At 49.1% G+C, this 15989-nt stretch overlaps 1 pseudogene across 1 annotated transcript; it reads right to left on the bottom strand.

The window, feature by feature from the left end:
* Positions 1-94: 94 nt before the first annotated feature.
* LOC107312609 (G protein-coupled receptor 83-like) lies at positions 95-7042 on the bottom strand (annotated as a pseudogene). The gene is made up of 6 exons (XR_014945060.1): positions 6913-7042; positions 6422-6809; positions 5361-5741; positions 4223-5032; positions 2888-3021; positions 95-413 (listed from the first exon to the last, which is right to left on the bottom strand). The product of XR_014945060.1 is annotated as a G protein-coupled receptor 83-like (transcript).
* Positions 7043-15989: the final 8947 nt, after the last annotated feature.

The raw sequence follows: 15989 nt of genomic DNA, 5'->3' as shown, positions 1-15989 counted from the left end.
ATAAGTTATCTGGCAGAATCCCTATGGACAAGGTTCACCTGGATGGAAGGTTCTTCCCTCAGATTTGTATCAAACTATTCATTGTTGTCCTTGCTCACAGGTCAGTGTTGGCTGTTGGGACAAGCACAGTGGAGCAAATGCTGTTTGATGAGGGCCCCTTCATACACCCTGCTTGCTTCCCCCAGGCCTTGCGGCAGGATGTGGCCATGGGCAGCTGCATGGTGCCCCGGGGCCGAGGTGTGTGCTGGCACATGCACAGTAGAGCTCTGAGCTCCAGGTGTGCATAGGTGGCAGTGATGACAAGCAGTGGCAGCAGATACAGGAGCAGGAAGGTGGACAGGTCCAGGTACTTCCAGACCAGCTCTGCAGGCTTAGGGAAATCTGGGAGGCACAGACTCCGCACAGTGGCTTCCCTTGAAAACAAAGAGGTGCAATGGGTAGCACATGGCCACTGCCATGCAGATGAGCGCTGCTGATTCAGCAAAATATGGTGAGGTTTTTGCAGCCCCATAGACACGGCCTCAGATCTGGTGGCAACAGGAGAGGGGGAGATATTGCTCATCTCAACTGATAAAGGTCAGTCAGAACTGTTTCCCTGAAAACCCTCTCCTGGTGCCCATCACCCTGACTGAGGCTTATGCTCATTACTGAGCACTGTTACTGCCTTCTGCCCTAAGTTATTCTGCTGTCCAAAAAAGAGAATCTGAGAAAGATAGTGCAGAGTTCCCTCTTGAAAGCTGCAGCAGATTTTAATTCAACGAGACCCTCACATCCCCTCAACACAGCAAAACATTGCTCCTGAGGGCCCTTTTTCAACTTAAACTCAGTGGTTTAACTTCTGGTGGCTAAGACAAAACAGGTAAGTTCATATCTGTCAGATTAATTAAACACAATTCATCCATCCAATTCAGCACAACAGATCCATGCTCCCTTGGCACTCCTTGCTGCACCTCCACACCACAGAGAACTGAGTGTTCCTGCACACGCTGGAAACAAAAATGCGTTAAGAGAAAGGGACACTCACAGATCTATTTCATGCCCATGTTTTCTCCTCTTCTTTCCTTGTTGTCTATGCCTCTTTTCTCTTGTTCCTCTTCACCCATTTCAAACCTTGTCCTCTGACCACTTGTTAGCCTCCACCAAGCTGTAGTATTGATTAATACCTGTAATATCCTGTTCTCAGCCCTTGACGTTGCCTTTTGTGCTACAAATAGAAGATTGCGTGGAAATGGGCAGCAGTGAACACGTGTGCCACAGGAGATGACGGAGGGCAGGGCACAGCAAACCCAAGAACATGAGGGCGTGGGGATGTGGAGGACATGAGGATATGGAGGACCCAAAGCCACTTAGCAGGACATGCAGCCATACTACCATGGGCAGCACAGGGAGGCCACATGCCTACCATGGCTCTGGGCACAGCTCTGAGCACGGCTGCAGCCTGGCTCCTGTCCAGGGGAAGCAGCTCCTGCTGCTGTCAGCTCCCAGCCCTGCAATCTATTGTGGGTGACATTACCACCAGCATTTTTATTGAATGGAAAACGGCGATGAAAATAACGTGTCCTGGAAGTCCTTATATTGCTGACTGCCCCATGCCAGCTCGAGGCTGGGTTTCCTCTAGGCACACTGAAGGACAAGCACTGACAGGTGCAGTGAAAGAGATAGTGGCATTTGTTCATTCATAAGCAATTTGTTGGGTAATGGCCTGAGTGCAGCTGTGGAGCGGTGTGGGCACTGGAGTAACCCAGCACTCTGTTTACAAAGTCTGAGAGCTGAAGATCTCATGTCCCCTGTGGGACACCTACTGGGCACATAAATCACAGAACAAGCAAGGAGGAGCTGTGGATGCCCACACTGCACACCTGTTTATGCAACCAATCCACAAACACTATAAAAAGCAATACAAGGAGGTGAGTGGGCCCCTGCAGTGCAGGTAGAAGTGGCTGTGCTGCAGAAAGGCATTCCGAGCCATGAGTGCCCTCACCAGACAGCACACAGAGGGGAAAGATAACTGTTTTTTGTTTCAGAGCAGAATCTTTACTTTCTTCCTGTACTGCAGAAGCCTTCAGGTGGGTGTAAAGTTCTATTTCCCATCCACTCAAGAAATTTTTGTTGTGTTCAGCCCAGCAAGGATCTCCCTGTGCCGTCAGGCACGTGCAACAGCACACCCAGACCTCCCATCCCTGCTGCAGTACTGCTCCACTCATCAGCCCTTTGCTGCAAGAAGAAAAGTAGCGTATCTCTATTGCTTCTCCAGTTTATGTAACACCTTGCAGAGCAGCTCCCTGCTTTGAGGAAGGTTATCCTGCTGCACAGATCCAGAGAGATAAACTCTAAGGAGCCAAATGTATGAATCAGCACATGAAGTCGGGGTTTATGGCCTGTCTGAATCAGATGTAGTCCTACCCCTCCCTGCCTTTCCTGCACTGTACAAGTACAGATGTAGTGCAGATGTTTACATGATGAGGTTTATTTTCTGTCTCATCCAAACCACAGCACCTGCTCCCTGTTTCTTCCCTGCCTGGTCATGGGGCCACACAGACATGGTCTTTCTGGGACTACAGAGATGACTGCATGACAGAAGGGATAAGGAACAGTCCTGGGGGAAGCCAGCCTCCCTGGCACAGGGAACCAGGGAGTGCCTTTCTGCCCTGCAGTATGGCTGTGCCCCCTCACACAGATCTCCTCCTGGGAAAGGATGAAAACAAAATGAGGTCCCGCGTTCTTGTGCACCAAGAGGCTCTTGCCAAGCTTCTGCCATAGGAAATGAGATTTCATTAACACACACAGATTCCCACTGATGACACTGAGTGCCACAATGTCTTCCCACAGCTGGGACCCCGCCACCCCCTTCTAAGAGCAGAAGGGCTCAGAGCCAGGAGGTGCTCACCTGTAGTTGTACTGGAAGAGCTTCTGGTAGATGGCATGGGGCAGGGAGAAGCAGGCAGCCAGCAGCCAGATCACAGCGATGCTCAGCGCTCCTTTTGTCAGAGACATCCTTTGCTTGAGTGGGTTCAGAATGACCTATAACACAGACTGCACCAAGGCTCTTGTCTCACAGGAAAGTTCCTCCACCAACACACACAACAGGGTTTGTTTGTTTGTTGAGTTTTTTTTGTTTAATTTTTACGTGATTTAATGCTATTTAGAAAATAACAGCCGTGGTTTGGGGAAAGTCCTGCTTATCAAAGTAGCCTAGAAAATGGGAAACAGTGAATTTCTCAATCTGCTCAGAGGTGCTTTCAGATAAACATTTTCTCTATTTCGTTTTTTGTGAGAATCTTTTTCTTTGAACTGTGTAGCATTAAGTGGTGGTGGGAGGGGAAAGATCCTACACAAACTTCTTCACTTCTGAGTATGTCCTTTCATTCAGCGTGAATTATGTAACAAAGCGTTGTTTGCTTGAACTGAGCCCCCTGCCCATCTGTAGGCATTAGCTCAGCTTTCATGAAACCTCCTGAGTTAGATGGAAAGATTTTAGGAGCTTATAGACGCTCAGAAGTATGAAGAACGCTATTTTGGCAGATACGTAGTAGAGGAAAGGAGAGTGAGTGCCTGATACAAGCACATGGCCTAGTCTACCTTCTCCTTCCTGTTCTTGCAATACATGGAGTGCTGAGTGCAGCAGGCAGCTGATGCAGTCTGGCTGCAGGCAGTAATGGGCAATGTCTTCTCACAGTTCCAACATGTCCTGCAGTATTCCCACAACATTTCCTCAGCCTGCTACTCCCCTTCATGCTGCTCCAGCATCAGTTCTGCAGTTACATTTCACTAACTGGGATTGCTTTTTACTGATGCAGTGAGCTGAGAACTGCTGCTACCTCAAAGCACCCTGCAGCTTGGTGGTGCAGCAAACAGCCAATGTTGTTTGAGAAGAAAAGAAGAATGGAAGAAGCAGGCAACCAAGTCAGAGTTTAGGGTCAAAATATTAGATGTGTTTTATGGATTTGAGTTAAAGAGCTGAAAAACTTGAAAACATCCCCTGCATAGCTGAACCACTGTTTTGCATTTGGCAGTGGCTCTGCTGCCTTTCAAGGCCCCCACTACAAACAAAACCACTCACACCTATCAGCTGTGCCATAGCACACGTATGGCTCAACTGGCATCAAAAGGGCTTGGGAGGAGCTCAGTTGTGTTGGGTTCAGTTGTAGCACAGCAACCACTGTGCTGTGTGTTCCTGGGACAAGTGCCCCCGTCCAACAGGACTGCCCTATGTACCACTTACCAGAGTAAAGGGTGTGTTGAGCAGCATGATCATGATGTCAGACACCGCCAGGTTGACAATGAACAGGCTGGTGGCCGAGTGCATCCTCTTGTTCTTTAGGACCACATGGCACACCAGTACGTTCCCAAAGAGAGACATGATCGTAATCACTGAGTATGCCATGATCAGGAGAGCCTTCACAGTTGGCTTCTGGGATTCTGGCTTATATCGAGACAACTCTGCAAACTTCTCCCACTCCATGATGCGGCTGTCTGTCCAGTTGAAGGTGGTCCTGTTGGTAGTTGGACATGAGTTTGGTCAAGGAATAGCAATTATCAGACTCCTCAGGAAAAGCTGCTATCTGTGCCCAGCGGGACGGAAGCAGCGCATGAGGCATGGTGGGTAAACCCAGGTCATTGCTCAGCAAGGCATCATGGGGCTGCTGACACAGCAGTGATCCACCAGCTACACAGCTCCCTGGGAAGCTGGTGAAGATGCAGATGGCACTGTGGACAATGCCTATAGGTGCACAGCCTCTAAGGTGAAATGGGCTCCCTGGGAGCAGTACCAGGGTGCATTTACAGCTGAGACTTCAGAACAGGGCTGGTTTGGGACTGTGCACTCTCAACTTCCTCACATATCAGGAGCTGCAGTAGTTCCACAGGTGGGCTGGACAGATTAACTTGTTATTACACTGAATGTATGTAGGAAAAGCTCAGATGGGTATTTGTTTGTTTTAATTTGTTCTCAGATGAGCACACTTCTCCAACTTTCAGGGAAGGACGTTCTGGTGCTGCTTTTATCCCAAACTTCAAAACAGTGGTTTCTTTTCTGTTGAAAGTTGAAACAAATCCATTTAGGTTATCACTTTTGCGAGCACAGGTAGCTGTTGTACACATCTAACCCCAGCAATTATCCTATAGCTGTTTGGATCTTGAAAATTACATCAGAAGTTGATTTCAATCTATCTTATATTTTTCACTTCCAAAAAAACAGTGACATTCTGTTTATTTTTGTTTCCAGTGAGAAAGTGATCTGTCCAGCAAAGGCAATGCTCAGCAATGAAGAGGCACACAGGGTCAGAAAATGCCCTCACAACATATACAAACCAGCACAGAGCATCAGAAAACTCAGCAGGCATAAAAAAATCAGTACTTACCTCTAGACCTTCTTTTCCTGTTTATAGATATTTCTGGTGATTTCAGATTGATCTGTTGTTGTTAGGTGGAAATTCAGAAGCACTCACACCATTCCTTCTAGCTACGCTGCACACAGGAGGAAAAAGTTGTTTGGAAAGCATCAGGATTTCAGCAAGGAGATGCTGTCTTTTGTACATGCCCCGTGGCTGCATGCACAAATCAATGGACCTCATCTGGAGGGCAGGATTAAGCAGCACTCTCAGAGCTGTAGGAACTCCCTGAGATGTCAGGAGGCCCCAGTACTCACCCAGCAATGTGAGCATCCAGAACTGCACCCACCTGGGTGGATGCCCACCAGGGCACTGAGGTCCTTGTGCTATCACATCAAGAAGCTGATCCAGCTGAAAATCAAATAAGTGATATTCTCACCTGGCTCAGCTGCTGGCGGGGCCTACCTCATGGCTTATTTCTCCCAAGGGAGGCTCAGGAACAAATGGCTGAGGGGAATGGGAGAGCTTAGGGAGACAATGGAGCTGTGTGTAAGGAAATGACTTTCCAAGTGTGGAGTTTCTCCTTGAATATTTCTGCATCAGTCAAATGCTGTTGAAGTGGTTGTTGGAGCTCAGCACTGTTTGCAGACTCATGCAGAGTACAGGTGCAGCAGGGACAGCATCCCGTTTTCTCGGGAAGGAGCATGCACTCTGCACAGCAGTTTAATATAATAAGAGTTCAGCTTTCAGCTTTATATCTCCGTGTAACCTGAGGGATCAGAGGGAAATCCCATCCAGCTCAACCTTTCCCCGCCCTTCTGCCCCAGATACCGGTGGGCGGCCGCATCACCCACGGCTCCAACTCATCCCTTCCTGTTGCAGAGGCATTCACTTTTCATTACAAAGAATTTAATGGCACTTCTCCGACAACCTCCTGTCGGACGATCTGAACTCTGAACACAAACCAACGCTTCACTCACCGAACCAAACAAACGCTTAGAGAAGAGCAACACAGCTCGCAAGCACGAGTTAAATGCGGGCTCCCAACAACCGCCAAATAACGGAGGGAACAAAACCTCCCCATCACTTACCGGCTGTGCTACCGCCGGCAGCTCCGGCTCAGACCCCCCCGGGCTCAGACCTCCCCTGGACCTGCACAGCTCGGGGGCAGCGCCAAGCAGAGCTCCGCGCCCCACTGCGCTCCTTTGGCTTTAGAGGAGTTGGGCGCCAAATGGCAGAGCCCGACGGCGCTGTCTGCTGTTGGAGCGCGATTCATCCGCGGGTGAGAGTGAGGTTAATGAAAGAACAGCGCCGCAGCTCAGGGATTGCTCTCATCTATCGCTGTGCCGTTGGTGCGCACCTGTTTCGTGGGCAGGTCAGGCGGAGTGACGTTTCCTATATGGAGAGCTCAGTGGGAGCGCTCCTCCGTGACTTTCTAGCAGCGGAGAATGTAGGTCGCTCTGAAAGTTGTGCCTCCTACTGTTACAATCAGAAAAATTAACTCAGTGGGAAGGTGATACAGGAGAAAAATGCAAAAGAGACCAACACAAATGGGGTGGTGTTACAAAGGGAAAGTACTCACCTGTCTTTGGAGAGCACAACTCACAAGGAAACTCCACAAGGGAGGGATGTCAATCCAATATCATTCCCCAGTGGGGGTCAGCCCTTCAATGAGACCTAAGGGAGGTGTAGCCAGGCATCATCCCTTCTGGTCACACAGCTGAATTGCCTTCACTTGTGCTTCCAGGGCTGACTGGGTACTTCAGGTGATCAATCAGTGGTTCGGGCCAGAACTCCACAGTTCCCGCACACCTACTTATTTCCATGGAAACTCCGAAACTCCTATAGATAGATAGATAGATAGATAGATAGATAGATAGATAGATTTAAAAAAATAAATTAAACAAATAAATAAATAAATAAATTTTTTTTAAAAAAAAAAAGCAATAACAATATTTGAGAGAGAAAGTTCTCTTAGTGGAATTTCATTACCAATGGGTTGTTCTTAGATAAGCACTCTTCCCATGGCTGAATCCCTCTTGACAGATACAGACACAGCCTCACAAGAAACAAAGGCGATTTAGGTCTCAGAGACAGGTTCTGGAAGATATGTCTTTGAACTGGAGATTGTTGTCACTGTCATTTTCCACTATGTCTGGCTCACACCTTATTAAAAAGGAATTATTATTAAAGAAGAAAGGTTTGGGATTCTGTCTTCCTCTCACCTCCTCTGTGCTGCGGCTCTTTCTGCAACCACTTTCCCTCTGCACAGGGGAACCCAGCCCATGTCTCTTTCCCAGGATCAGTTGTTCCATGTTACCATGTGGTTGGAGTTGGACACAGCCACATACCCTCACCCAAAGCACATCAGCAGTGATGATCCTTTTCACAGTTGCACACTTTTGCAGTTTGGGCACCAGGTGCAGCTGGTGCTACATCTGCTAGAGGCTTTAGGAGAAACCAACAAAACTCTTTGCAGTAAATAGCAGAGACAGTGCTCTGAAATGGGAAGACAAACATGGGATGGATGGCAGCACCAGGGTCTAGGTGCTGCCCAGCCCAAGGCTGTGACAAACCTCCAGTTGCTTTCAGCAGGAGGTGGGTGAAGTCTGTATTTACTGTACCTTCTTGCCTGAGGCACGAAAGGACATTCTGCACAACAAATGATCTTTGTAGGCCTCTGCTTTTCCTTTTTTTCCTCTGAAGTCACTTCCATCAATACTGTGTGATTCCTTGAATCTAAAGAGCCATTACCTTATTCTGTCTATAAGACTGTGTGTTCTTCATGTCTTGCCTAACGTGTTGTTGCTGACTTTTTACTACCAGCGCATTCAGAAATGAGAGTGATGGGTTTAATCAGATCCTCAGCAGGATCTCAGATGTTATCTTTCTTCAGATGCAAAGGATTTATTTACAGGTATGCATTAGACCCTCTTGAAACTCTCAGAATGAAACTCAGCCTGGTCCCACCCCTGCATCCTATCTTCCTTTCACAGTAATCCCCACTGACCCTCAGCTGTGCTTGGTTCCTGAACACAGGTGGATGAGCAGAGATGAGAAGCAGCCCGCTGTGCTCCTGAAGTCACAGTCTGGAGCATTTAGCTGAGATCAGGATGTTTTAACACAACTCACACCAATGACAAGTGCTGTGTCCTGACTTCCATGCTCCCACCCAGCAGATGGTGCAGCAGATCTGGGTGCTGCCAGCTGTGTCTGCACAGCAGTTCCCCCACATCCATCCTTCGGCTGTCCAGGTATGCTGGGGGAGCAGCACCTGAGCTGTTGGAAGAAAATTGTTCAGAGTTTTCTGTGCTGTTTTCCATCAGCAAAATGCAAGTTGTCCACGTGTCTGGGGAGGCTTTGCAGCTGAAGATGTTAAAGGCTTTTTATGTTTTTCCTTTGGGTGTCTTACTGTTAAATGCCAGAAGGTTATTTTGTCTCCTGAAGGGTTTGGGGACTCTCTGGAGAAATGAACTGATAATACACAGACATGAAACCAGAGGCACTGTAACTTCAGAGCCACAAGAATGCTCCTTTGCTCTCAGATATTGGTGTTTATTACCATCATTGTGTTTTGAGGTACAGAAGGTGAAGCTGATGCCCTGCAGTATCATTTACCATGCATGGCACCCACGGGCACTACTTGGTGTGTGCAGCTGCTCACTTTTCCCTCATGTGATGCATGTAAAGTCAGCCTGGGTGTACACAGGGCAACCAGGGACTGAATTCATAACTTCTGAACTGCACCAGTCTGCTCCCATCAGCTCCTGTCCCCTCAGAGCTCAGCTCTCAGGCCATGGCTATAAGCCTCCCTCCATGGAGCTGAACAGGGCTGTGCCAACCTGGGGTAAAGATAAGGAATGCTGAGCAGTAGATGGCTCAGATCTGAAACAGAACCTTTAACCAAACTGAATCCTTTTGCAGTCTGAATTCCAGCCCTAACTCGGGCAGCAGAACTGCAGTCTGATCATCAGTGACAGTCAGGCTCAGTTTCCCCAGGATCACGTGCAATCTAGCATCAGCTATCCGTGTAAATTGGAGCTCTGCTTTCATGTGCACTATTTCAGGTTAAAGTCTGCCATTAGCACACATTTTAAACAGCATGAGTACTCATCCCAAGCCAGTGGATGGGGGGGGGAAGATCTGTAAGAATGGCTTCAATAGGTGAAACAAGAAGAAAACAACAGTGCAACTGCATTTGATTTTCTGTGGACTGTTACAATTCAGACTTTGTTATTCAAACTACAGATGTCATGTAATAGGGGCTTATAATGGAACTTCAGAGAGGCTGAAAAAGGAAGGCTTTAAAATGGGTTTGATAGTCCTTGAACTCAGGGAGGTTTGGGTGACAGAACAAAGAACACCAATACAATATCATAAATCTGCCCTCTTCCTGGGCCCATGGGTATTGTCTGCTGGAGCTGCTTGGCTCTGGATCTTGAGCCTCAATTTTTTTCTCATTTTTGTCCTTTTTATTCCTTGTAATCACACCGACTGCCATCAACAGTGTGTTCTGTCCCCACCTGACAGCTGGCCTCACCATTTCCATGTGGAATGAAGGCAGCAGGATGGAAAAAGAAACCCAATCCGTCTTCTCCTTAACAGAAAACTCGCTGCTAACAGAAATGGTCAGCAGCAACTTTTTGTGTGCTGTATGCAGTTACCAAATACATTTACTTCTTCATCTAAAAGAGCCAATTTTACTCTTTGGTGCACAGTGTGTATCACTGTGGGCCTGTTTGAAAATGCAGTAACGTAAGTGGGAAACACCTGAGTTCATCATGAGACTGCACAGCAATGCTGAGCGGTGCAATTCTTCTTGCATCCACATGGAGCCCTGCTGCCTGTGGTGGGAGACTCAGTGCTCATTCTGCCTGCAGACCTGAACACAAGCCTTAACACAAGTCTGTCTGCAGGCACTTCACTGGCCCAAGGCTGCAGAGCTGAAGCCGAGCAGGGAAGCTTTTGTTAAGGGGATCCACCCCCATGGGTCTCCTCCTGCCTCCTCCCCCCCACACACACCCAGTGCTCCTCCTGGATTAACCTGTGCATGCAGATCTTGTCCAACCCAAAGCTCAGGTCCCACCCATTCTCCCAGTTTTCATCCCTGCCCTGGCTGATACCTCAGTTAGGAAACCCAACTGTCCCCTCTGCTTTTCTTTCTCTCATCTGATGCATTTACTATCAAGTGGCCTGGGATCAGGTGGATTCATCCTTCAAAAAGATTTTCTTCTTTATGACTATGCTGAGCCTGGAATGCAAGTTAATGTTCTGTGTTTTCTGTTGTACTGATTAGCTTGGCAAGCACAGAAGATGAATCTTTCCCACAGGCCTCAGAGGAGAAATGCCATGAACCTCTCTTTACTTTTTTCTCTTTGTTAGCTTAAGAGTATGAACAATTAAAACCAAAGAGGTCTTTCTATTTCATACAGAAAAAGTATTACCAAATGCTGGGACTGGTAAGCAATTTTCCTCATCCTATTCAGTTCAGCTTTGTTAAAGAACACTGTATAATCTAAGTGAAAAGCTGACAGCCTAGCCTGGTTGCTGTGGTCAGTGCTGCAGCTGAGGAGGAGGAGCACTCAGCACTGACCTATGCTGAGCTAAGGAACTGAACACCAAAATCTTTCTGTTATGAAAAGTCATCTCTTGTCAACATTGGAGACCTCAAACGAAAGCACAGAAAAACCTCTGGGCTATTGTCATCTGCTTATTTTCACAGCCTAAACTCTCCCATTCTGATTCAGGAAGAGTATTTAACTATCCCAAAAGAGAAAATGGTGCAGAGAAGTATGTTACAGTTACATAGGGCTGCAAAAAAAGAGAGGCCAATATGCTGCTTTGCCTGTATTTAAAGTGATTACAAATTGACAGCCTCCCCATGTGCAAGGAGCAGCTCATTCTCAGAAAGATGTGCCAAGGCTGCAGAGAATTCCAAGGCAGCAGCATCCCCAGACACAGTTCTGGATACAGAAGAGGGCCCCAGGGAATGTGGGCTCTCTCCTTAAGAGTGCAGCTGAAAGTAACACCTGAAGTGCTGAACTCTCATAAGCTCATAAACAGTGCTTTCACCAAACAGCATCTTCTTTCTGAGCAATGCATTTACTGCTATAACTTCTGAGGGCAGCAGAAATGCAAAGGGCAGCTCTGCAGCAGAACCCCACAGCACAGAACAGCTGCTGTGCTCAGAGGAGTCAGAACTGTGGGACGGCCTCATCACCAGCAGAGGGGTGAGACAGCATGGAAAGATTCAGAGGAGGGAGAAACCACTTCATGGTTTCAGAAAGCAGATGAGCGTGAGCTGTTGTCCTTATGCAGGAAGCTTTGGGTGCAGGTCTGGCCTTCAGGTGCAAACTGAAGGTTAAACTCCTATTGAAACTCCAGAGCTCTTCAAGATGTGGGGATTAAAACTTTCAGCTGCATCACTGTGAAAAACAGCCACTGCATGGTATAGATGTGAACCCATTTCCAGTGGTGTAGATCAGACTCCACTGGGCCCCAGGCTGCTTTCTTTAAGCTCCTCCTGGTGTTGAAGCTCCTTAAAGAATAGGACAACTGTACTTCATGCTATGCAGTGTAGACTGACTTATAGACCACGTCAGGCCATGAAGGACTTACTGGGCACCCAGGAAGTCTTGGATAATGTGCAACATGCCCCATTTTCTATGGCCATGGAAAACTGCCCTGCAGTTTCTGCTGGCATGCTGCTAAAATAGAAGGGAAATTGTTTCCTTGTGAATCAGCACAACCGATATCTTTTGCTTGTTTTATCTGGCTGAGTAATTTCTGCCCGGGAGGGAGAAAATTGTGATCCCGTGAAACATCCATGGCCAAACACCAGCAGACCCCAGTGAGTGACTCTGGACTTGGACGCCAAATATCAAGACCATTCTCTAACTTTCCACCTCCCAGCTCTCGGTTAGACGTTGCTGACTGCTGAGCTACACAGAGCATCCTGCAGCCGCAGGGCAGAAGCGCACCGGGTGCCGCCGGTACCGCATCGCTGCCTGATCGCACTGCTGCCCTTCGTGCTGCTGCGGCACGGTGACGGTGGGCACAGTCCATTTCTTGCAGAGGGTCGCTGCTGTTGTGCCTGCTCGGCTCTGAAGGCTCTGCGCACCGAGGGCTCCGGCGATCTGCCAGTGCCTGGGATCAGCAGGGCGAAGGATGGGTGACAGCGTCGGGCCGCGGTGTGCGGAGACAGCTGGCACGGCTCGTCTCTAGCGCTGCTCCGTGCGCGGTGTTCTGTTCGGGGTGGGACGGGGCCTTTCTTTGCCCCTGAGGAGGATCTGGCAGGGAATGAAGGACGGAACCGTGTGTTATTTTTAAAAGGGAGCGAAAGGAAATGTTTTCCTACAGCAGAAGGGGTAAGGTCGGCACTCGGCTGATTAACGCCATTGGAATCTCCTCCCCCGTCTGCCCCGGGAGCAGCGCTCTGCAGCGGAGATGCGGGGCTCCTCGCAGAGCTGCAGTGACAGAGCGGCCAAAGTCCCTGCACGTCACAGCATAGCATGGCATGGCACAGCATGGCACGGTTCTGGCCGCAAGCTCGGGTGGCGGCCACTGGCGTGACACACGGGGAGCACAAAGGAGAGGCCAAGCCGAGCCGTGTAGGATTGGTCAGGGTTATCTCCATGCCGCCGAGCAGGCGGTGCTGCGCTCCCTGCGGCTCGAGCCATAAACCAATGGAGTTTGTTCTGACTTTGCGTCCCGAGCCGAAACTGGGAGAAAAGCCCAAGCGGACGTGAGAAGCGTTTTGTTACTTCTGCCGCCCTGGCGCCAGCACGGAGGTTCGCAGGGAGCCTCACAGTGCGTGATTCTCTTTGAAATCCGGTCACTCGCGCTTTCACAGAGAGCTGCGGGTTCCGTATGAAGCGAGGCCGTAACAGCCCGACCGATGGAAGCTTAGAGTTTTAACAGTGCTGCTGCGTGCCAGCACCGCAGAAAGGTGCGGACCTGCGCTGCCCGCTCCGACCCCCCCCCGGCCCCGTGCCGCTGTCACCGCCCCCGCCCCCTCCTGCGCAAAGCTCTTCGCGGAGCTGCCCGTCCTGCCCTCCCACAGGGAGCCCCGCGGTGCCGTCCGACCTCAGCCTCTCCGCGGCGTTTACGTGAAAGGTCGGCATCTGACTCATGACTCCAATGCGGTGGTATTTTTGGCTTTGTTTTAATCGTTTTCCCCTGTATGTCTCATGCTCTGCCTGCGAGAACTTCTTGGCCTCCCAATTATGGTGAATGAGGGTGATTAGCTATAGACTAATTCAGGAACTATTTTGGTATTATTGGCAAACTCCAAACCCGGTCCAACAGCACGAATTGCTCATTTATCATCCTCACTCTGTTGTTGCGTGTATCCAGACAATGGAATAAATACTGGACCAGGCATCCCACACTGGCTGGAGGGCAGAAAGCATGAAAGCTCACATTTGTCTGCTATGAATTTTTAGCTTAAAGTCAGGGGGTTTAATATTGAATTTTCCAACTCAAAAAGAAAGGAAAAAAAAAAAACAAACCACCAAACAAACAACAACAACATCAAAAAAAAAAAACAAACCACTAATCACCGGGATCATTAACGTGAGGATCCCCTTTTCCCCTTTCCATTTGCAGCGAAAGAATGAACACTTTTCTGTACCCCGTGCTCTTATTGCTTCAGCTATAGGCATTCCAGTCCAGATCACATGAACTCCCAGATGTCTCTGACATCTAATTCATATTCCTCAGTCTAGACCCATCATGCCCAGCTATTTCACTCCTGAGATCGCAGCAATTTAAAAAATGCATTTCCTCTGCAGCAATTTGATCTCATCCCAACATCGTGCCTCCCGTGTCTCCTTTATTCAACACGTGTTAATTCATACCCAGCACTCTTGTGAAGCAGAGCATTTTCTACTATTAGCTTCAGTTTATGGAAAGGGGAGAGCTGGGAAACTCAATGGTTTGCTGAGTACAGAGGTAAAACCAGACAACAAGGGATGACAAGCTCCAGGTCCATCCTCCCACACCCTGTCTTTCTCTGGACAGCTGATAACATTCCATGCTGCACTGTGCTCACACCACCTCTTCTATATTCCACACAGCCTTTTAATTCTAGGGCTGTTTCAGTGTTATAGCAGCAAGACAATCTTCCTTCCCTCCCTCTTCCACCAGGCAGACCCACAGTAAAGCCTGAAGCTAAAGCAGCCTTCCATCAGCTTGAAGATGCCATTCTCTGTTCAGCCGTGTTGTGGGGCTCCACCTCCCACATGTCCAGTGTGGGGCCACTCGATACCCACATAGCTCTGCCCTCATCAGTGCTTTGTGTGCCCGATAACGTTGTTCCCCGACACCACCACAGCTCTGACATGCAGAGGCTGTATCTGCCGCCTTCCCAGAAGTGGAGCTTTCTCAGCTGTTTTTATTTTTGCTGAGTGACGTGTTGGACAAATAGGAGCAGTTCTCTGTGCCCCAGCTGTCACAGGGCCGAGTCGCACAGAGCGTGCCCACAGTGCTTGATGCTGGAACAAAACAAGTGTTGCCTCTCTGCAGCCAGTGCGTATCTGTGCTGGATGCTGCATATACTGGAAACTCATATCAGCTCGCGGAAACCTGGATTGCCAAAAGGTAGAACTCAGACTGAAGAGGTGTCAGTGAAAGGATTTCTGGAGATCTGGACAAGCTCAGTCAGCAAAGCACAATAGCCCTGGAAAGCTGTTCATGCAGCACTTTGATGTGTTGTACCCATAGGATTCTGTTAGTCTTCAAATGCAACCAGAACACAAAGCAGAGTGCATGCAGCAGTTCAGGGCACACACTTCTCTGGTATTAATGTTACATCAGTATTAATTCAGACTTGAAGAAAGCTGTCACATTTCACAACGAAGTTCTTTCCTTCCCTGTTTCTCACCTGAGTCTGGGTGTTATTTCCCTAATGCATTTTGCACCATCATTTTGGTGTGCATTTGTTATTCCAAGAAATGGAGCCATTAACAGAGCTTCCTTGCAGCGCAAGGTATGGCTTCATTTCATCAGCTGACTGAAGGCTGAGTGGAATTTGTGAGACTTCTCTGATACTTCACTGGTGAGGGACGGGCTGGGCTGCAGTCCTGTTCCTGCCCCAGGTCTGCAACAGTGAGGCCCAGAGAACATCAGAGTGCTCTTCTTGTTCCCACACCTACCCATGTAGCTACGAACTTTATCTTCCTTGTAGCTAACTGAAGGCCGCTTTAGGTTCTGCCCCGGGAGCGCCGGCACCTTCAGCCCACAGAGGCAGAGGGAAAGCAGGGTCGGTTCGGTATCATCCCCGCAGCGACCTCCTCACCACGCCGGGCGCTCCGCGTGGCGGGCACGGCCCGCAGCGCCACCTGGCGGCCATAACGGGGAGGGGACACCGACCGGAGGACTGGAAGGGAGCTGCCGCGGCTCGACTAGCCCGCGAGGCGCCTGAAGCTTTTTGGGATGATTTTCAGCTCCCACGAAGCAGCAGAGCTTTCCTCTGGAGCGTCGGTGTTTCAAAAACGGTCTCCTTACGTGGGTAGATGGTGAAGAGCCATTTGCAGGGCAATGCAGCTCACAGCATAAAGCCCCCCAGGGTCAGAAGATCATCCTGCAGAGAACAGCACCTCCTCCAATCCCCCACCCGGGCGAAGGATTGAATGGGACGCTCTTGGGACAAGCAGAAGC

Source organism: Coturnix japonica, chromosome 4, assembly GCF_054131305.1.
Source record: "Coturnix japonica strain WE chromosome 4, WE-NBRP24, whole genome shotgun sequence".
NCBI lineage: Eukaryota > Metazoa > Chordata > Aves > Galliformes > Phasianidae > Coturnix > Coturnix japonica.
This window is presented reverse-complemented; position numbering and strand designations above follow the sequence as displayed.